We start from the raw sequence: 22,290 nt of genomic DNA, 5'->3' as shown, positions 1-22,290 counted from the left end.
GATAATACACGTAATAACACACACATATACACTATATATTGTAATATTATTTTTCGAACATAGTAATGTAATGTAGAATATAATATATATATTATATATTATATATATATATATTATCTCGTATCGTAACGATCATTTCGTATAGCGTTAAGTTGAACGAGGTGTGTTTTTGGAGGTTTAAGAGAATTAATTAAGGTGGGCCAGAAGAGCGGGCGGGCGTGCAAGAGCGGCGCGAGGTATATATATATATATACACACACACATACATATATAAATATAAATATATATATATAATACTGATATTTTTACCAAGTTTTTCGAATATATTGGGGGTCCCCTCGATTCCTATATAATGAGAACTTAAATGTACCCTCGCGCCACTGCCGCCTCCGCATTTATTAGCAAACACCCGCCGACCAGTCGTTGAGATTTCGATTCGAAGCTGTGGCATCGTGGCTTCGTACAAATTTTGAGAGCAAGCAAAATATAGACAACGTAAATAACGAAATCAATCGCCATTTACTCCGAAATTACGATCCCGACGTTTTTAATGTAGCTAACAAAACTTTATTTTATGTTAAAGGGAACAATTGACATTTTCTTAACAAATCAAATTCTACACTTTCAATTGAAAGTACATTAGTTTGATCTTTTCGTTTGACAATAAAGAATTGCAATAAAGATACAAACTTATATTATCTGCTTGTAGAATAGATTGAAAACAGAAAGAAAAAAGAATATATTTCTTAAATAGATATATGTGTGAATTTTGTAAGATATATTTTTATTGCAAGTAGAGATATCTATATTTCGATATAAATGCACACATTTTGAAACATATATATTTAATGTTTATTTGGCAATTAGATGACTTGAAATCAGATTGGTGTCAGTTGTTCCTATACTGTAATAAAGTAAATAAAATTGAGCAATACTATAATGCAACAGAAAGAAATAATAGAAAGAAAGACATTGTTGCAGTTTGATAATCTTGAATTTTTAACGACTGGCCCGCGGAGAATTTTCAATTTATCGCATCGAAGATGGAAACGTCACGGACGAGATAATTCGACAACGTAATCGAGAGATGAATTCGAAATGCGAATCCTTGTCCGATCAGGGCGTTTCACTCCTCGACGCGATGTGTGCGTATTTTAATTTTGCATTGTCCGCGAAAGGACGAAGAATTGAGCAGAGAAAGAGGCGTGTACAGTGGGAATGTGGTTGGTTGCTGTAATACGAGATAAAAAGAGAAAAAAAAAGGAAAGTCAAAATCCACTCCCCCCGTTCCCTCTCCAGCCCTCCTCTTCCTTCATCCCCTACTTTAAGGACCCATCATTTTTTGGGAACTCCTCGAATGTCGGCCCGGAATGGACAACATAAAGCGAAACTGTTTTCCGATGGCGAGAAAAAATGTGTAAATTTGGCGATGACTTATCCAATACGTAAAGAAAAGAAAATGTTTTACTAATACAACACGTTGCGTTTTAATATAGTTATCGGACATTATTGATTGTCGAGAATACGCGCGCCGATCGAAATTCAAAACTTATGACGAGAGTTGCGACTGAGATATAGACCTCTTCCTTTCGTTTTGTTTTTTATATGCAGTTGTTATTCGATATTTTGTTGTATGAATATGCTGGCATGTTGAATCGTGAGTGAGAACCAAGAGTCGCGAAGCTGGACATATCTATTTTTTGCGACGTCGCAATCCGCTCGTTACGTCGTTTGAGAGCTTTACGAGCTACTTTTTACGTGGCCGCTGCATTAAATACCGCTTGTGACAATCTACTTTGTCCGTCGTTCTCCCGAGCAAATTTGACCTCGCGATTTTATGGCCTGTTCAGCGCAACGAACGAGAGAAACTGGAGTATTTCGTACAATGCAGAGATAGGCCGTTCTAATCCTTGTAATGTGCGTTCCATCGCAGCGACACGAGCAGATTGCGCGTCGCTCTTAATAGAGCAGAGAAGTAATTATACGGACTAGAGGAAAATTAACATTGTGATGTTCATTGATCAAATATGTCAAAAGAAGAAGGCCCACTGGTTGAGGCCCGACATTTCTGAGTACACTATAAATAATAAATATTATGTAAAATTTATTGAACTATTTGTGTGTTTTATTTTCCCTCATCGTATATACAAAATACCCTTTGTTCTTATATTTCTTAATTAGCGATAATGAAAAACACATTAAGAAAAACGGTGATTATATTTCTGAGTTGCAAACAATTGAAACTTCGATAGTATTACGTAATTGAGCGCAATATAATTTTTAAAATACTAGAACAACATAAGCGCGCGCTACGCGCGCGCCATTCTTCGATTTTATATAAAAAGAATGATATTTTTATATAAAGTTTGTTTAAACTTGATTAATATTTTTTGACAGAAATCAGCTGACTAAAGCGTTAATTTGTTAATTAAATTTTAAAATAATAGTATGTAATAAAAATTATAAAGTAATAATATGTTTTAAATAAAATGTTATAGTACTTTAAATTCGATTAATATTTTTTCACAGAAATCAGTTAATAACTGTCAAAAGATATTAATCGAGTTTAAACATACTATAACATTTTATTTAAAACATTATTTTATAATTTTTATTACTAATTATTCTTTTAAAATTTAATTAACAAATTAACATTTTAATCAGCTAATTTCTATAAAAAAATACTAATAAATCGTTAATTTGCTAATTAAATTTTAAAATAATAGGTTATAAAAATTTAAATGGAAATATGTTGTAAATAATATGTTATAATGCCTTATCTGCGATTAATATTTTTTGATAGAAAGCACCTGATAACTGTCAAAAATATTAATCGAGTTTAAGGAAAATTATAACATATTATTTAAAACATATTATTTTAATTTTTATAACACATTCATATTTTAAAATTTAATTAGCAAACAAATTAACGCTTTAATCAGCTGATTTCTGTAAAAAAATACTAATAAAGCGTTAATTAAATTTTAAAATAATATTATGACATAAAAAGTAAAATAATGATATGTTATAAATAAAATGTTATAGTACTTTTTAAACTCGATTAATATTTTTTGACAGTTATATCAGCTGATTTCTGTATCATTCTTTTTAACATAAAATTGAAGAATAACGCGCGCTTGTGTTGTTCTAGTCCTTTTCTAAAAAAAAACATGTTAAATCGATTCCCGCAATTATTGTTGACAATCATCGCGAGGATCAGCAGTTTGACAGTTTACCCAAAATTAAATTAAATTAAATAATAATATATGTTTTAAATATTTTAAATTGGATTAATATTTTTGACAGTTATGAGCTGCTTTTTTCAAAAAATATTAATCGCGGACAAATAAGTTTATATTAAAAGAATATATTATAACATACTCGTATAATATTATTTACATATCTACAACATATTATTATAATTAAAATTATAATATTTTGTAAGTAATAAACACAGAGGATTTTATCTTAAAATTTACCCTGAAAATCATGGTAATCGTGGGACAATATGATATGGAAAGAATTTTATGAGAATTTCTCTGATTAATATTTATCACAATAATAATATCTATTACAATAAAATATTAAATATGTTTGATTAATTTTACTATGCAGTTTAGTAAGAAATAATCCCAGCTCATTTGCTTTAATAATATAATTTTTTAAATATGACACATATAAGTAATATGAGATATATAAATAATCGTGCTGGAGTTAATTTTTTAATCTAAATACATATGTTCTTGCCCAAATAAAAATATGCTATAAAAATTAAAATAATAATAATGTTATAAATAATATGTTATAATACTTTAAATTCGAATAATATTTTTTGACAGAAATCAGCTGATAAATGTCAAAATGTTTTAATCGAGTTTAAAGTACTATAACATTTTATTTAAAGCATATTATTTTATAAATTTTATTACATATTCTTATTTTAAAATTAATTAACAAATTAACGTTTTAATCAGCTGATTTCTGTCAAAAATATTAATTGCGGATAAAGTATTATAACATATTATATTACTTAAAATATATTATTATAATTATAATATGTTGTAAATAAAATCATATGTTATAATATATGTATAGTTTGTCCGCGATTAATATTTTTTGACGCAGAAATCAGCTGATAACTGTGAAAAAATATTAATCCTAGATAAAGCATTATAATTTATTATTTTCAACATATTACTATTTTAATTTTTATAATTTATTATTATTTTAAATTTTAATTAGCCAATTTACGCTTCATTAATATTTTTGACATACATCAGCTGATTAAAGCGTTAATTTGCTAAATAAATTTTAAAATAATATTATGTTATGAAAATTAAAATAATAATATGTTTTAAATAAAATGTTATAGGACTTTAAACTCGATTAATATTTTTTGACAGTTATCAGCTGATTTCTGTATAATTCTTTTTAACATAAATAAATTGATAGAGGAATAATGCGCGCGTTGCGCGAGCTTGTGTTGTTCTAGGCCTTTTTTAAAAAAGGCATGTCAAGTCAATTCTCGCAAGTTTATATATATATATAATCTGTACTGTGAAATTTTAATTTTAAGCTAATGGATCGAGTGTTCCTTTTTTTTGCGAAAATTCTTCTTGTCGCTGAAAGAAGAGACGTCAAACAATTTCCAAATTTTTCGGAAAATAAATTTTTTTTCAACTTTATTTTCATCTCTGTGCACAGTGTATTTCGAAACAATCTGTAATATATACGCGAAAAGATATAGCAGCGTTAAATTAATCATTTATGAGATATTGACGCTAAATTGAGAATAAAATAGTCCATTGATTTTAAAATGGAATCGCGCATAATTCTGTATTCGCAAGCTGCCTAAAAGTTGCCTCTTTTTTGTGATGTTGATTGGCTGCCTCAATATGCATTGTAAATTATATTCATAGCATCGAGGCTGTCATTGCGAGGGTTAGCAGTTTGACAGTTTGTCCAAAATAAAATAAAATAAAATAATAATATGTTTTAATATTTTAAATTCGATTTATATTTTTGACAGTTATTAGCTGATTTCTGCGTCAAAAAATATTAATCGCGGATAAAGTATACATATATTATAACTATATATTATAACATATTATTTTATTTACAATATATTATTATAATTAAAATAATAATATATTTTAAGTAATATAATATATTATAATACTTTTTATTTTATTTTATTTTATTTTGGACAAACTGTCAAACATACTGCTAACTCTCGCGATGACAGCTGCTCGATGCTATGAATATAATGCACAACGCGAATCGAGACAGCCAATTAGTATTGCAGAAAAGCGACAACAATGTCAATAACATGCCTTTTTTTAGAAAGGGACTAGAACAACACAAGCGCGCGCTACGCGCGCGCCATTCTTCGGTTTTATGTTTATTAAAAAATAATATAAAATTTGTTTAAACTCGATTAATATTTTTTCATAGAAATCAACTGATTAAAGCGTTAATTTGGTAATTAAATTTTAAAATAATATGTTAAAATATTAAAATAGTAAAATGTTGTAAAATTATAAATAATATGTTATAATATCTTATACTCGATTAATATTTTTTGATGGAAATCAGCTGATAACTTTCAAATATATTAATCGAGTTTAAAGTATTATAACATATTATTTAAAACTAATATTATTATTTTTTTAAATTTTATTTTGAACAAATTGTCAAACTGCTAATTCTCGCGATAACAGCCTCTCGATGCTACGAATATAACACACAACGTGAATCTTGACAGCCAATAAGCATCGCGGAAAAGCGACAACAATAAACTTTGATATATATGCGAGTATCGATTTTACATATCTTTCTTAGAAAAGAAAAGAATTCAACCTTTTTGTCACGCAATTACTCTGCCATGAGCATAAAATATTAAATTCGAGTCAAAAATAATAAAATAATAACTCGCACTTTATATATCGTAATTTTATTATGCGCAAAGTAAGAATGTAGAGAAATTAAGTAGTACGAGTCAACAATTTCTCAGTACGGTTAGCCTTTTCGTCGCGCAATCATTTAATCATTAACATAAAATTATAAATGCGAGTCAAGAACAATAAAAAATTATATGCACTTTATATATCGTAATTTTATTATGCGCAAGGTAAGAATGTAGAGAAATTAAGTAGTACGAGTCAACAATTTCTCACTACTTTTAGCCTTTTCGTCGCGCAATCATTTCATCATTAACATAAAATCATAAATGCGAGTCAAAAACAATAAAAAAATAACACGCACTTTATATATCATAATTTTATTATGCGCAAAGTAAGAATGTAGATAGATTAAGTAGTACGAGTTTACAATTTCTCACTACGGTTAGCCGTTACGTCGCGCAATCACTTAATCATTAACATAAAATCATAAATGCGAGTCAAAAACAATAAAAAATAACACGCACTTTATATATCACTAGAACAACACACAAGATCGCGCAATGCGCGCACTATTCTTCGATTTTATATAAAAAAAATGATATTTTTATATAAAGTTTGTTTCAACTTGATTAATATTTTTTGATAGAAATCAGCTGATTAAAGCGTTAATTTGTTAATTAAATTTTAAAATAATAGTATGTAATAGAAATTATAAAATAAAGCACTATTGCTAGTTTGGTCGAATACTTTAACATTTATTATAAAATAATATGTTTGAAATAAAATGTTATAGTACATTAAACTCGATTAATATTTTTTGACAGAAATCAGCTGATAATTGTGTGCCGTATGAGGTCCGCGGTTTAAAAACATTAATTTTCAATATTTTAAAGCGAGCCAAAAATTAATCTTTCATATATTTTATCAGTACATTGTCTGCACATTTTGATGGTACCATCAGCATACCAGCCTACAAACTTTTTTATCTAATATACGTAAAATGAATCCGCGCCGTAAGAGATCCGCGATTTAAAAATTTTAATTTCCAATTGTTTAAAGCGAGCCAAAAATTAATCGTATATATATTTCAATAGTGTATTGTTTGCAGATTATTTTGGTACCATAAGCATATTAGCGTACTACTATTTTAATCTAATAAACGTAAAATTAATCCGCGCCGTATGCGATCCGCGGCTTAAAAATTTCAATTTTCAGTATTTTAAAACGCGCCAAAAATTATTTGATTCCATATTTCAACAGTACATTGCCTGCACATTATGATGGTACCATCACCATACCAGCCTACAAACTTTTTGGTATAATATACGTATAATAATTGTGCGCCGTATGGGATCCGCGGCTTAAAAATTTTAATTTTCTATATTTTAAAACGAGCCAAAAATTAATCATATATAAGTTTCAATAGTGTATTGTTTGCACATTATTTTGGTACTATAAGCATACCAGCGTACTACCTTTTTGATTTAATATACGTAAAATGAATCCGCGTCGTATGGGGTCCGCGGTAAAAAAATTTTAATTTTCAATATTTTTAAACAAGCCAAAAATTAATTTTTCATAAATTTTAATTGTACATTGTCTGCACATTATGTTAATACCATTAACATACCAGCCTACAAACTTTTTGGTGTAATATACGTAATATAATTGTGCGCCGTAATGGGATCCGCGGTTTAAAAAATTTAATTTCCAATATCTTAAAACGAGCCAAAAATTATTCTTTTATATATTTTAACAGTACATTATCTGCACAATATGATGGTACCATTAGCATACCAGCCTACAAACCTTTTGGTATAATATACGAAATATAATTGTGCGACGTATGAGATTATCGGAATAAAAATTTTAATTTTCAATATTTTAAAACGAGCCAAAAATTATTCTATTACATATTTCAACAGTACATTATCTGCACAATATGATGGTACCTTCAGCATACCAGCCTACAAACTTTTTGATCTAATATACGTAAATTGAATCCGCGCAGTATGGGGTCTGCGGTTAAAAAATTTTAATTTTTAATATTTTAAAACGAGCCAAAAATTATACTTTTATATATTTTAACAGTACATTATCTGCACAATATGATGGTACCATCAGCATACCGACCTACAAACTTTCTGGTATAATATACGAAATATAATTGTGCGCCGTATGAGATTATAGGAGTAAAAATTTTAATTTTCAATATTTTAAAACGAGCCAAAAATTATTCTTATATATATTTCAACAGTACATTATCTGCACAATATGATGGTACCATCAGCATACCAGCCTACAAACTTTTTGATCTAATATACGTAAATTGAATCCGCGCCGTATGGGGTTTGCGGTTCAAAAATTCTAATTTTCAATATTTCAAAACGAGCCAAAAATTATTCTTATATATATTTCAACAGTACATTATCTGCACAATATGATGGTACCATCAGCATACCAGCGTACATACTTTTTGATCTATTATAAGTAAAATGAATCCGCGACGTATGTGGCCCGCGGTTTAAAATTATTAATTTCCAATATTTTAAAACGAGCCAAAAATTATTATTTTATATATTTCAACAGTACATTATCTGCACAATATGATGGTACCATCAGCATACCAGCGTACAAACTTTTTGATCTATTATACGTAAAATAAGTTTGCGGCATATGGGGTCCGCGGTATAAACAATTTAATTTTCAGTGTTCTAAAACGAGCCAAAAATTAATCTTGTATATATTTCAACAGTACATTATCTGCACATTATGATGGTACCATCAGCATACCAGCGTACAAACTTTTTGATCTATTATACGTAAAATGAATCCGCGCCGTATGGGGTCCGCGGTTTAAACATTTTAATTTTCAATATTTTAAAGCGAGCCAAAAATTAATCTTTTATATATTTGAACAGTACAATATCTGCACATTATGATGGTACCATCAGAATACCAGCCTACAAACTTTTTGATATAATATACGAAATATAATTGTGCGCCGTATGGGGTCCGCGGTTTAAACATTTTAATTTTCAATATTTTAAAACGAGCCAAAAAATAATCTTTTATATATTTCAACAGTATATTATCGGCACATTATGATGGTACCATCAGCATACCAGCGTACAAACTTTTTGATATAATATACGTAATATAATTGTGCGCCGTATGGGATTCGCGGCTTAAAAGTTTTAATTTTTAATATTTTAAAACGAGCCAAAAATTATTCTCTCATATATTTTAACAGTACATTGTCTACACATTATGAAGGTACCATCAGAATACCAGCCTACAAACTTTTTGATATAATATACGTAATATAACTGTGCGCCGTATGGGAATCGCAGCTTAAAAGTTTTAATTTTCAATATTTCAAAACGAGCCAAAAATTAATCTAGTATATATTACAACAGTACATTATCTGAACATTTTGATGATAGCATCAGCATACAAGCGTACAAACATTTTGATCTATTAAACGTAAAATGAATCCGCGCCGTATGGGGTCCGCGGTTTAAACAGTTTATTTTTCAATATTTTAAAGCGAGCCAAAAATTAATCTTTTATATATTTCAACAGTACAATATCTGCACATTATGATGGTACCATCAGAATACCAGCCTACAAACTTTTTGATATAATATACGTAATATAATTGTGCGCCGTATGGAAATCGCGGCTTAAAAGTTTCAATTTTCAATATTTTAAAACGCGCCAAAAATTATTCTTTCATTTATTTTAACAGTATATTGTCTACACATTCTGATGGTACCATCAGTATACCAGCCTACAAACTTTTTGATAAAATATACGTAATATAATTGTGCGCCGTACGAGATTCGTGGCATAAAAGATTTAATTTTCAATATTTTAAGACGCGCCAAAAATTATTCTTTCATATATTTTAACAATACATTGACTACACATTATGATGGTACCATCATAATGTGTAGACAATGTACTGAAATTAATATAATTAAAGAAGAGTCAAATTCTTGATGAAAATGCATTCAATGTCTTTCAAATAAGTATTTAGAATGATTAATCTTATCACACCTCTAATTTAATTTAATTATATAAATATTTAAATTGGACCAATATCGTAAAAATGAAATTACTACATAATGAAGCACGAGTCAAATGCTTAATGAAAATACATTCAAAGTTTTTCAAATAAGTAATTAAGATGGTTGAAATAATCTTAGATCTCAGTTAATTAAATTATATAAATATTCAGATGGGACCAATATCGTAAAAATGAAATTATTACATAATGAAGCAAGAGTCAAATTCTTAATGAAAATGCATTCAATGTCTTTCAAATAAGTAATTAAGATGATTGAAATAATCTTAGATCTCAGTTATTAAATTATATAAATATTTAAATAGAACCAATATCGTAAAAATAAATTTATTACGTAATAAAGCACGACTCAAATTCTAAATAAAAATGCATTCAATGTCATTCAAATATATAATTAAAATGATTAAATTTATCAAACATCTAATTTAATTAAATTATATAAATATTCAGATGGGACCAACATCGTAAAAATGAAATTATTACATAATGAAGTAAGAGTTAAATTCTTAATGAAAATGCATTCAATGTCTTTCAAATAAGTAATTAAGATGATTGAAATAATCTTAGATCTCAGTTATTTAAATTATATAAATATTTAAATAGAACCAATATCGTAAAAATAAATTTATTACATAATAAAGCACGAGTCAAATTCTAAATGAAAATGCATTCAATGTTATTCAAATAAGTAAATAAGATGATGAAATAATCTTAGATCTCAGTTATTTAAATTATATAAATATTTAAATAGAACAAACATCGTAAAAATAAATTTATTACATAATAAAGCACGAGTCAAATTCTAAATGAAAATGCATTCAATGTCTTTCAAATATATAATTAAAATGATTAAATTTATCAAACATCTAATTTAATTAAATTATATAAATATTCAGATGGGACCAATATCGTAAAAATGAAATTATTACATAATGAAGCAAGAGACAAATTCTTAATGAAAATGCATTCAATGTCATTCAAATAAGTAATTAAGATGATTGAAATAATCTTAGATCTCAGTTAATTAAATTATATAAATATTCAGATGGAACCAATATCTTAAAAATGAAATTATTATATAATGAAGCAAGAGTCAAATTCTTAATGAAAATGCATTCAATGCCTTTCAAAAAGTAATTAGAATGATTAAACTTATCACTCATCTAATTTAATTTAATTATATAAATATTTAAAAGGGACCAATATCGTAAAAATGAAATTATTACATAATGAAGCAAGAGTCAAACTCTTAATGAAAATGCATTCAATGCCTTTCAAAAAGTAATTAGAATGATTAAACTTATCACTCATCTAATTTAATTTAATTATATAAATATTTAAAAGGGACCAATATCGTAAAAATGAAATTATTACATAAGGAAGCAATAGTTTTATTCCTAATGAAAATGCATTCAATGTCTTTCAAATAAGTAATTAGAATGATTAAATTTATCACTCATCTAATTTAATTTAATTATATAAATATTTAAATGGGACCACTATCGTAAAAATGAAATTATTACATAATAAAGCATTAGTCTAATTCCTAATGAAAATGCATTGAATGACATTCAAATAAATAATTTAAATGATTAGACTTATCACTCAACTAATTTAATTTAATTATATAAATATTTAAAAGGGACCAATATCGTAAAAATGAAATTATTACATAAGGAAGCAATAGTTTTATTCCTAATGAAAATGCATTCAATGTATTTCAAATAAGTAATTAGAATGATTAAATTTATCACTCATCTAATTTAATTTAATTATATAAATATTTAAATGAGACCACTATCGTAAAAATGAAATTATTACATAATAAAGCATTAGTCTAATTCCTAATGAAAATGCATTGAATGACATTCAAATAAATAATTTAAATGATTAGACTTATCACTCAACTAATTTAATTTAATTATATAAATATTTAAAAGGGACCAATATCGTAAAAATGAAATTATTACATAATGAAGCACGAGTCAAATTCTTAATGAAAATGCATTCAATGTTTTTCAAATAAGTAATTAAAATGATTGATATAATCTTAAATCTCAGTTATTTAAATTGTATAAATATATAAATGGAACCAATATCATAAAAATTCAATTATTACATAATGAAGCAATAGTCTAATTCTTGATGAAAATGCATTCAATGTATTTCAAATAAGTAATTAGAATGATTAAACTTATCACTCATCTAATTTAAGTTAATTATATAAATATTTAAATGGGACCATTAACGTAAAAAGGAAATTATTACATAATGAAGCACGAGTCAAATTCTTGATGAAAATGCATTCAATGACTTTCAAATAAATAATTAAAATGATTAAACTTATCACACATCTAATTTAATTAAATTATATAAATATTTAAATGGGACCAATATCGTAAAAATAAAATTATTACATAATGAAGCACGAGTCAAATTCTTAATGAAAATGCATTCAATGTCTTTCAAATAAATAATTTAAATGATTAGACTTAGCACTCAACTAATTTAATTTAATTATATAAATATTTAAAAGGGACCAATATCGTAAAAATGAAATTATTACATAATGAAGCACGAGTCAAATTCTTAATGAAAATGCATTCAATGTCTTTCAAATAAATAATTTAAATGATTATACTTATCACACATCTAATTTAATTTAATTATATAAATATTTAAATGGGACCAATATCGTAAAAATGAAATTATTACATAATGAAGCACGAGTCAAATTCTTAATGAAAATGCATTCGATGTCTTTCAAATAAGTAATTAGAATGATTAAACTTATCACTCAACTAATTTAATTTAATTATATAAATATTTAAAATGGACCAATATCATAAAATTAAATTATTACATAATGAAACAATAGTCTAATTCTTGATGAAAATGCATTCAATGTATTTCAAATAAGTAATTAGAATGATTAAACTTATCACACATCTAATTTAATTAAATTATATAAATATTCAGATGGGACCAATATCGTAAAAATGAAATTATTACATAATGAAGCAAGAGTCAAATTCTTAATGAAAATGCATTCAATGTCTTTCAAATAAGTAATTAAGATGATTGAAATAATCTTAGATCTCGGTTATTTAAATTATATAAATGTTTATATAGAACCAATATCGTAAAAATAAATTTATTGCATAATGAAGCAAGAGTCAAATTCTTAATGAAAATGCATTCAATGTCTTTCAAATATATAATTAAAATGATTAAATTTATCAAACATCTAATTTAATTAAATTATATAAATATTCAGATGGGACCAATATCGTAAACATGAAATTATTACATAATGAAGCAAGAGTCAAATTCTTAATGAAAATGCATTCAATGTCTTTCAAATAAGTAATTAAGATGATTGAAATAATCTTATATCTCAGTTATTTAAATTATATAAATATTTAAATCGAACCAATATCATAAAAATAAATTTATTACATAATAAAGTACGAGTCAAATTCTAAATGAAAATGCATTCAATGTCATTCAAATATGTAATTAAGATGATTGAAATAATCTTAGATCTCAGTTATTTAAATTATATATATATTTAAATAGAACCAATATCGTAAGAATAAATTTAATACATAATAAAGCAAGAGTCAAATTCTTAATGAAAATGCATTCAATGTCTTTCAAATATATAATTAAAATGATTAAATTTATCAAACATCTAATTTAATTAAATTATATAAATATTTGAATGGGACCAATATCGTAAGAATGAAATTATTACATAATAAAGGAAAAGTCAAATTCTTAATGAAAATGCATTCAATGTCTTTCAAATAAGTAATTAAAATAATTGAAATGATCTTATATCTCAGTTATTTAAATTGTATAATTATATAAATGGAACCAATATCGTAAAAATAAATTTATTACATAATAAAGCACGAGTCAAATTCAAAATGAAAATGCATTCAATGTCTTTCAAATAAGTAATTAAGATGATTGAAATAATCTTAGATCTCGGTTATTTAAATTATATAAATGTTTATATAGAACCAATATCGTAAAAATAAATTTATTGCATAATGAAGCAAGAGTCAAATTCTTAATGAAAATGCATTCAATGTCTTTCAAATATATAATTAAAATGATTAAATTTATCAAACATCTAATTTAATTAAATTATATAAATATTCAGATGGGACCAATATCGTAAACATGAAATTATTACATAATGAAGCAAGAGTCAAATTCTTAATGAAAATGCATTCAATGTCTTTCAAATAAGTAATTAAGATGATTGAAATAATCTTATATCTCAGTTATTTAAATTATATAAATATTTAAATCGAACCAATATCATAAAAATAAATTTATTACATAATAAAGTACGAGTCAAATTCTAAATGAAAATGCATTCAATGTCATTCAAATATGTAATTAAGATGATTGAAATAATCTTAGATCTCAGTTATTTAAATTATATATATATTTAAATAGAACCAATATCGTAAGAATAAATTTAATACATAATAAAGCAAGAGTCAAATTCTTAATGAAAATGCATTCAATGTCTTTCAAATATATAATTAAAATGATTAAATTTATCAAACATCTAATTTAATTAAATTATATAAATATTTGAATGGGACCAATATCGTAAGAATGAAATTATTACATAATAAAGGAAAAGTCAAATTCTTAATGAAAATGCATTCAATGTCTTTCAAATAAGTAATTAAAATAATTGAAATGATCTTATATCTCAGTTATTTAAATTGTATAATTATATAAATGGAACCAATATCGTAAAAATAAATTTATTACATAATAAAGCACGAGTCAAATTCAAAATGAAAATGCATTCAATGTTTTTCAAATAAGTAATTAAAATGATCTGAACATCTGCTCTTAAAAATGCGATTATATATATATTTGAATAATTTTAATTCATAATTTTTAGTTTTATATATTGTTATACAAATATAATATAATAATTATATATATTGTTATCATTAAGTATACATTAATCTATTTTACTTTGTGTTACATCGAAAAAAATTTATTATAATTTCTTTGAATATTATTGTTGAATTTAATGTGAAAAAATTATCGTTATAAAAAAAATGTACAAAATTTTTTTTAAAATATTTATATCAGATAAAATTAATTTCATAAAAATGTGATAATATGATGTAAATAATATGTGTATAATATTTTAAACTCGAATATTTTATGACAGAAATCAGCTGATAACTGTCAAAAAGAATTATGACATTATTTAAAACATATATTATTATTTTAATTTTTATAACATATTATTAGTTTAAAATTTAAATAAATCGTTAATTTGCTAATTAAAATTTAAAATAATAATAGGTTATAAAAATTAAAATAGTAATATATGTTGTAAATAATATGTTATAATGCCTTAGCTGCAATTAATATTTTTTGACAGAAATCAGCTGATAGTTTTCAAAAATAACAATCGAATTTTAAGTATTATATTATATTATTTAATACATATTATTATTTTAATTTTTATAACATATTATTATTTTAAAATTTAATTAACAAATTTTCGCTTAATTAATATTTTTTGACAGAAATCAGCTGATTAAAGTGTTAATTTGCTTATTAATTTTTTAAATAATATGTTTTAAATAATATGTTATAATATTTTTGACAGTTATCAGTTGATTTCTATCAAAAAATATTAATCAAGAAGAAGGTATTATAACATATTATTTACAACATAATACTATTTTAATTATATTACTATTAAATATATTACTATTTTTACCTTATTATTATTTTAAAATTTAATTATCAAATTAATGCTTTAATCAGCTGATTTCTGTGAAAAAATATTAATCAAGTTTATGCAAACTTTATTTTATTTTTTTTTAAATATTCTTTTTAACAAAAAAATCGAAGAATGGCGCGCGCGTAGCGTGCGATTGTGTTGTTCTAGTAACTAGTATATAAAATCGAAGAATGCGCGTAGCGCGCACTTGTTTTTTTCCGGTGTTTAAAAAAAGACGTGTCATAACTTGAAGTTATGATAATTAAATCGCGACATTAAACAATCAAAAAAATTAATCATTGCACCTAATAATTAAAACTTGTTAAAAAAGATGAAGAAAGAAAGAGCGCATTTAAATATATGAGAAAACATGAATAAAATAATTCTCACTTCGATAATAGAAAATATTTAAAAAAGACTATATAAATTATCTTTTTTTTTTTTAAATTGAAATATTCATCCTAATTAATTGTGTGTTTATTCATTTTGAGGTAACGGATAGTAACTATCTACAATCTACAGTCTACAATCTACATCTAAATCTACATCTCTACAATCAAATATTTATGAAACCGTTACCTCGTAATAAAATAATAGTTTATCACTTACCAATCGATGTTCAACAGCAGAGGAGATAACTGCATCGAAGCTACGTTGATCTGTAACATACAAATAGAATATAAATTATAACAGCGTTTTAAATAATTATTATCTAATTAGTATTTTAATATCTAATTAGTATTTTACACATTAAATTTTATATTCGACGCGTACAATAATCAGTAGATAGGTATATATAATTGAATAATTTTATAAATTTTGTAAAGATTATTTTTTTAAATATAAAAAACTTATAATATTTAAGAAAATAACAGGTAGACAATTATTTCGACCAAAAACTGGCATCAGTATCTTTATTAATTAAATTAAAACACTACTATTTCGACCAAAAACTGGCATCAGTATCTTTATTAATTAAATTAAAACACTACGTTTCGACTATAAATTTTAGTCCTTTTCAAGTGTTGTTAATATAAATCGAATAAAAATCAAGAGAACGAGTACAATACATGTCATTATGACATTCTGTTGAGAGACAGTAATTGACAGAATGTCATAAAGACATGTATTGTACTCGTTCTCTTGATTTTTATTCGATTTATATTAACAACACTTGAAAAGGACTAAAATTTATAGTCGAAACGTAGTGTTTTAATTTAATTAATAAAGATACTGATGCCAGTTTTTGGTCGAAATAATTGTCTACCTGTTATTTTCTTAAATTCTCACTGGCAAATAACAATTACTTAGAATTTATTATAATATTTATACATATAGAGTTATTTCTCTCTAATTTTCCTTTATTTAAATTATTCAATATATAAATAGAATTATATAATATCTATGCGTAAAAAAATACGTGATTTATAACAAGTCAAATATTATACATATACATCATATTATATAAATATTATATAAATAATAAACACTCACCACAAAGTTGCTCCGCCGGTGCCTGATGCCTCCTAGTCCTGCTCCTCCTCTCAGGTCAGATTGATCAGGATTGTCCAATAATTCAAGTCAAAGTCTGCTGATTGATGATAACGCGCGATACTTTGAACGACACTCCCGCACTTAAACGCGCGATACTTTGAACGACACTCCCGCACTTGAACGCGCGACACTACCGTCCGATTGTGTCTTATTGTTAGACCGTCGTGTTGCCGATCATATCGCTCAATTTTATGGCGATGTCAAGCACACCATATGTGCTTCATTAGTAATAACTGTCATTTCTTAATAATTACTATTCTATAATATCGATAACACCTCCCTTTAATGAAAATTATAATAAATTAATATTATATATAAAAGGAATTTTGTACGTTCTTTGTTATGAATCCGCGAAAATTCGATAATCAATTTTAATATATTCGCGGTTTGCAGTTTATTTCCGAATTACACGATAGCGCAATCGATGAATCACAAAAGTAAAAAAAAATAAAATAAAATAACATAATTCGTACTAAAAATTTTAAGATATTATCATGAATTTTTCTGCAAATTTTATATCACTATTACTTTTTCTTTTAGTCCAAAATTATTATATATTCTCAAAATATCCGCAAAATATCTGATATGTTATATATTTTAAAATATAACTTTATTTTAACTAATGTAAACTCAAATGATCAAACAACATAAATGAATGGATTACAAAATATATAATATAAAATCTGTACATTATAATAATAAGTAATTATAATTATTTAATCATTTAAAATTTATAATCACACATACAATTAATATAATTGTTAGTATGTTCTTTTAAAATAAATTAGATTGAATATATTATGTATTACTATATAAAATATTTCTTTTCCTTTTCTTAAACTGTAATTCTTAAACTGTATTCATAATCTTTATTATACTTTTAATCTTTAATAACCCATTCATTTTAAGGTAACGGAACTATCTACAAAATCTACAGTCTATACACAAGCTACAATCTAGATCTACACATTTCCACACAATCTAATCTCTACAAAACCGTTACCTTTTGTAATAAAATAATTTTTCACTCACCGGTCGATGCACAATAGCGGAGTTAACTGCATTGAAGCTACGTTGATCTGTAACATATAAATAAAATTCAAATTATAGAACTGCTCAAAATAATTAATACTTAAAAAAATTATTATTTTGTATGCATTAAATTTTATATTCGATGCATACAAATAATAAACAGCAATATAATTAAAAAATTTTATAAATTTTTATTTAATAATAATTGAATTAATAATAAATACTTACACAATAGTTGCTCCGCTGGTGCCCGACGTCTCTCCCAGACCTCCTCCTCCTCTCAGATTGTCAAGATCATCAGTCGTCAGTTACGTTGATCTGTAACATACAATTAAAATTCAAATTGTAGTAGCGCCAAAAATAATTAATATTTTAGAAAATTATTACTGTACGCATTGGATTTTATTTTCCATGCCTACAATAGAGAGCAAGTAGAAATATAGTTGAATAATTTTATAAATTTTTATTTAATTTATAATTTGTATTTAATTTACAATTATTAAATTTTTATTTAATTTATAATTATTTTTTATTTGATTTATAATAATTTTATTATTTTATTTTATTTTATTTTATAAATTTTTATTTAGTAATTGAACTAAATAAAGTCAATAAATACTCACTCCATGATTGTTCGACTGGTGCCCAATGTCTCCCAGACCTCCTCCTCTCAGATTATCAAGACAGTCAGTTATGTTGATCTGTAACATATAAATAAAATTCAAATTGTAACAGCACACAAAATATATAAATATTCAGATGGGACCAATATCGTAAATATGATTTTATTACATAATAAAGCAAGAGTCAAATTCTGAATGAAAATGCATTCAATGTTATTCAAATAAGTAATTAAAATGATTAACCTTATCACACATCTAATTTAATTAAATTATATAAATATTCAGATGGGATCAATATCGTAAAAATGAAATTATTACATAATGAAGCAAGAGTCAAATTCTTAATAAAAATGCATTCAATGTCTTTCAAATAAGTAATTAAGATGATTGAAATAATCTTAGATCTCAGTTAATTAAATTATATAAATATTTAAATAGAACCAATATCGTAAAAATAAATGTATTACATAATAAAGCACGAGTTAAATTCTAAATGAAAATGCATTCAATGTCTTTCAAATAAGTAATTAAAATGATTAAATTTATCAAACATCTAATTTAATTAAATTATATAAATATTCAGATGGGACCAATATAGTAAAAATGAAATTATTACATAATGAAGCAAGAGTCAAATTCTTAATAAAAATGCATTCAATGTCTTTCAAATAAGTAATTAAGATGATTGAAATAATCTTAGATCTCAGTTATTTAAATTATATATATATTTAAATAGAACCAACATCGTAAAAATGAATTTATTACATAATAAAGCACGAGTTAAATTCTAAATGAAAATGCATTCAATGTCTTTCAAATATATAATTAAAATGATTAAATTGATCAAACATCTAATTTAATTAAATTATATAAATATTCAGATGGGACCAATATCGTAAAAATGAAATTATTACATAATGAAGCAAGAGTCAAATTCTTAATGAAAATGCATTCAATGTCTTTCAAATAAGTAATTAAGATAATTAAACTTATCACACATCTAATTTAATTTAATTATATAAATATTCAGATGGAACCAATATAGTAAATATGAAATTATTACATAATAAAGGAAGAGTCAAATTCTTAATGAAAATGCATTCAAAGTCTTTCAAATAAGTAATTAAAATGATTAAACTTTTCACACATCTCATTTAATTAAATTCCATAGAATCGTTTTCATTAGAGACATTTTAGAAGTCATTAAAATATTCATGAGATTGTTAATAATTGAAAATATATATAATGTATACTTTAAGTTTCTTTCTGAGCTAATTTAAAAAATAGATTTTTTTAACCAATGTTATATTATTGCGTTTTTTGAAAAAAAAAAAAAAAAAAAAAAAAAGAATAACTTTAAGATATTTATGAAATTTTTAATGCGAGTGCTTATCGAAAATATTATAAATTTAAATATATGTATATATGTATAATGTAAATTTATTTTTGAGCTAATCTCAAAAATCAATTTATATCCTAAACAATATTATGTTATTATTATATTAGCGGTTTTTATGTGCTGGCTAATATATATTTCAAATAAATGGCGATGATATAAATTCGATGATAGGTATAATTAGTTAAATAAAATAAATTTACTCACCGGTCGTTGAAACGCGGTTATATTTTCGTTGATTGTTGCGTCGCTTCGGAAAGTCGTTCCTATAAATAATATTATATTATTATTATATGAGCGATTTTCATATGCTAGCTATATATTTCAGGTAAATGACAATGATATAATCAGGTAAATAAAGTCAATTTGCTCACCAGTCGTTGAAACGCTGCCATATTCTCGTTGATTGTTGCGTCGTTTCGGAAATCGTTCGCCGAGATGCATTTCCATCGACCAGGCATTACAGATTTCGATTTCCCGCATTAAATAATACGATAGAACGATCACCCGTTACTTTGTACGGCATTCTCGACATCGATTGCACGCACTACGCACCGGATTGCATAAATAACAACGGATAAATAACGACGATATATAACCATCCGCCACTTTCGATATTCGCGATATGTAGTGAAGTAGTACGCTGTGACGTAGTACATCGTGACGTAATACAACACTTTATGCGGCGCGAACTTCGCGCGGTTCGCGCGCGACACAATCATCTGAAAACGATAAATTATGTATTGATTAAATATCTCACATATACAAAATATAGTTTTCCCAAAGCACAAAAGCTTGAACGCGATGCGATTCGTACAAATAAATGACGCCAAATGATACATACCTCTTAAAAAATAGAATGTTCAATGAGATCGATCGATTCGGAGAAAAAGCGGCTAAGCGGCGTAGCCCGGCGGATGCAGACTGTCGTAGGTTGATTAACCGTGATCGCACGAGTTAATTAATACATCCTGCTAATTGCCCGTGGCACGATTCAATACTCCCAACATTCGTTTGTACGCGGAATTCATTCTTAACGGGAAAAACGCGTGAAAAATGCGGAGCCGATTGAGCGCGATACCGTGACTAGCGCGAGGACGCGAGAGACGAAGGACGTGACGTAGTAACTACGTAAGTCGACACTCAGCGCGCCGCGCGCCAAATTCAAAAACCATTACAGGCTGTAACTTTTGTACTTGAAACATCGTCTAAATTATTACTGTGTATTAAAATTTATATTATATACGATTCAATATTTCGATTTGGTAATCACTGTGATTGTAATTTCAAGTGTGTCATTTATACGTGTGTGTACGGAATATGAAATATATACATATTAATTTCACATTTCGAAGACTGATTAAAGATTAAACGCGATTGCATGTATTAAGTAATATTTCGATGATCGTCCATCAATATTTCTTGCAATTATGAATATCGCTTATTCAAGTTTAACATCGCGTAATAAAATAACATAATGTGTTATGCTCGTTAGCAATTAACCAGACTGTACTTATACTTAATATCTAATTTGTAGGCTGGTATTCTGATGGTACCATCATAATGTGTAGACAATGTACTGTTAAAATATATGAAAGAATAATTTTTGGCGCGTTTTAAAATATTCAAAATTATAATTTTTAAATTGCGAACCCCATACGGCGCGGATTCATTTTACGTAAATAATATCAAAAAGTTTGTAGGCTGTTATGCTGATGGTACCATCATAATGTGCTATCAATACACTGTTGAAATATATACACGATTAATTTTTGGCTCGTTTTAAAATATTGGAAATTAATACTTTTTTGACGCGGACCCTGTGCGACGCATCCTTATTTTATGGTTATCATATTAAAAAATTTGTACGCTGGTGTCTGCATGGTACCAAAAGATTCTGTAATAAATGTACT

At 25.7% G+C, this 22,290-nt stretch overlaps 1 long non-coding RNA gene across 2 annotated transcripts in view; it reads right to left on the bottom strand.

Annotated features, from left to right (window-relative positions):
* Positions 1-21,056, bottom strand: part of LOC145936226 (uncharacterized) — a 73,471-nt gene extending 52,415 nt beyond the window's left edge. The window contains exons 1-7 of one of the 2 annotated variants that reach the window (XR_014425347.1): positions 20,752-21,056; positions 20,585-20,643; positions 18,982-19,059; positions 18,587-18,676; positions 18,359-18,405; positions 17,267-17,584; positions 16,382-16,431 (exon numbers count right to left, since the gene is read on the bottom strand). This is a non-coding gene — a long non-coding RNA (uncharacterized LOC145936226). Of the gene's footprint in view, positions 1-16,381; positions 16,432-17,266; positions 17,585-18,156; positions 18,406-18,586; positions 18,677-18,981; positions 19,060-20,584; positions 20,644-20,751 lie in introns of those variants that run through there. The other variant, XR_014425346.1, reaches the window with a different exon arrangement.
* Between the last annotated feature and the right edge of the window lie 1,234 nt (positions 21,057-22,290).

This window comes from Prenolepis imparis, unplaced genomic scaffold (assembly GCF_030444845.1).
Source record: "Prenolepis imparis isolate NDT839.2.m4 unplaced genomic scaffold, iyPreImpa1.0 SCAF_5, whole genome shotgun sequence".
Classification (NCBI taxonomy): domain Eukaryota; kingdom Metazoa; phylum Arthropoda; class Insecta; order Hymenoptera; family Formicidae; genus Prenolepis; species Prenolepis imparis.
The sequence above is the reverse complement of the archived record's forward strand: the minus strand, read 5'-3'. Positions and strand labels throughout refer to the sequence as shown.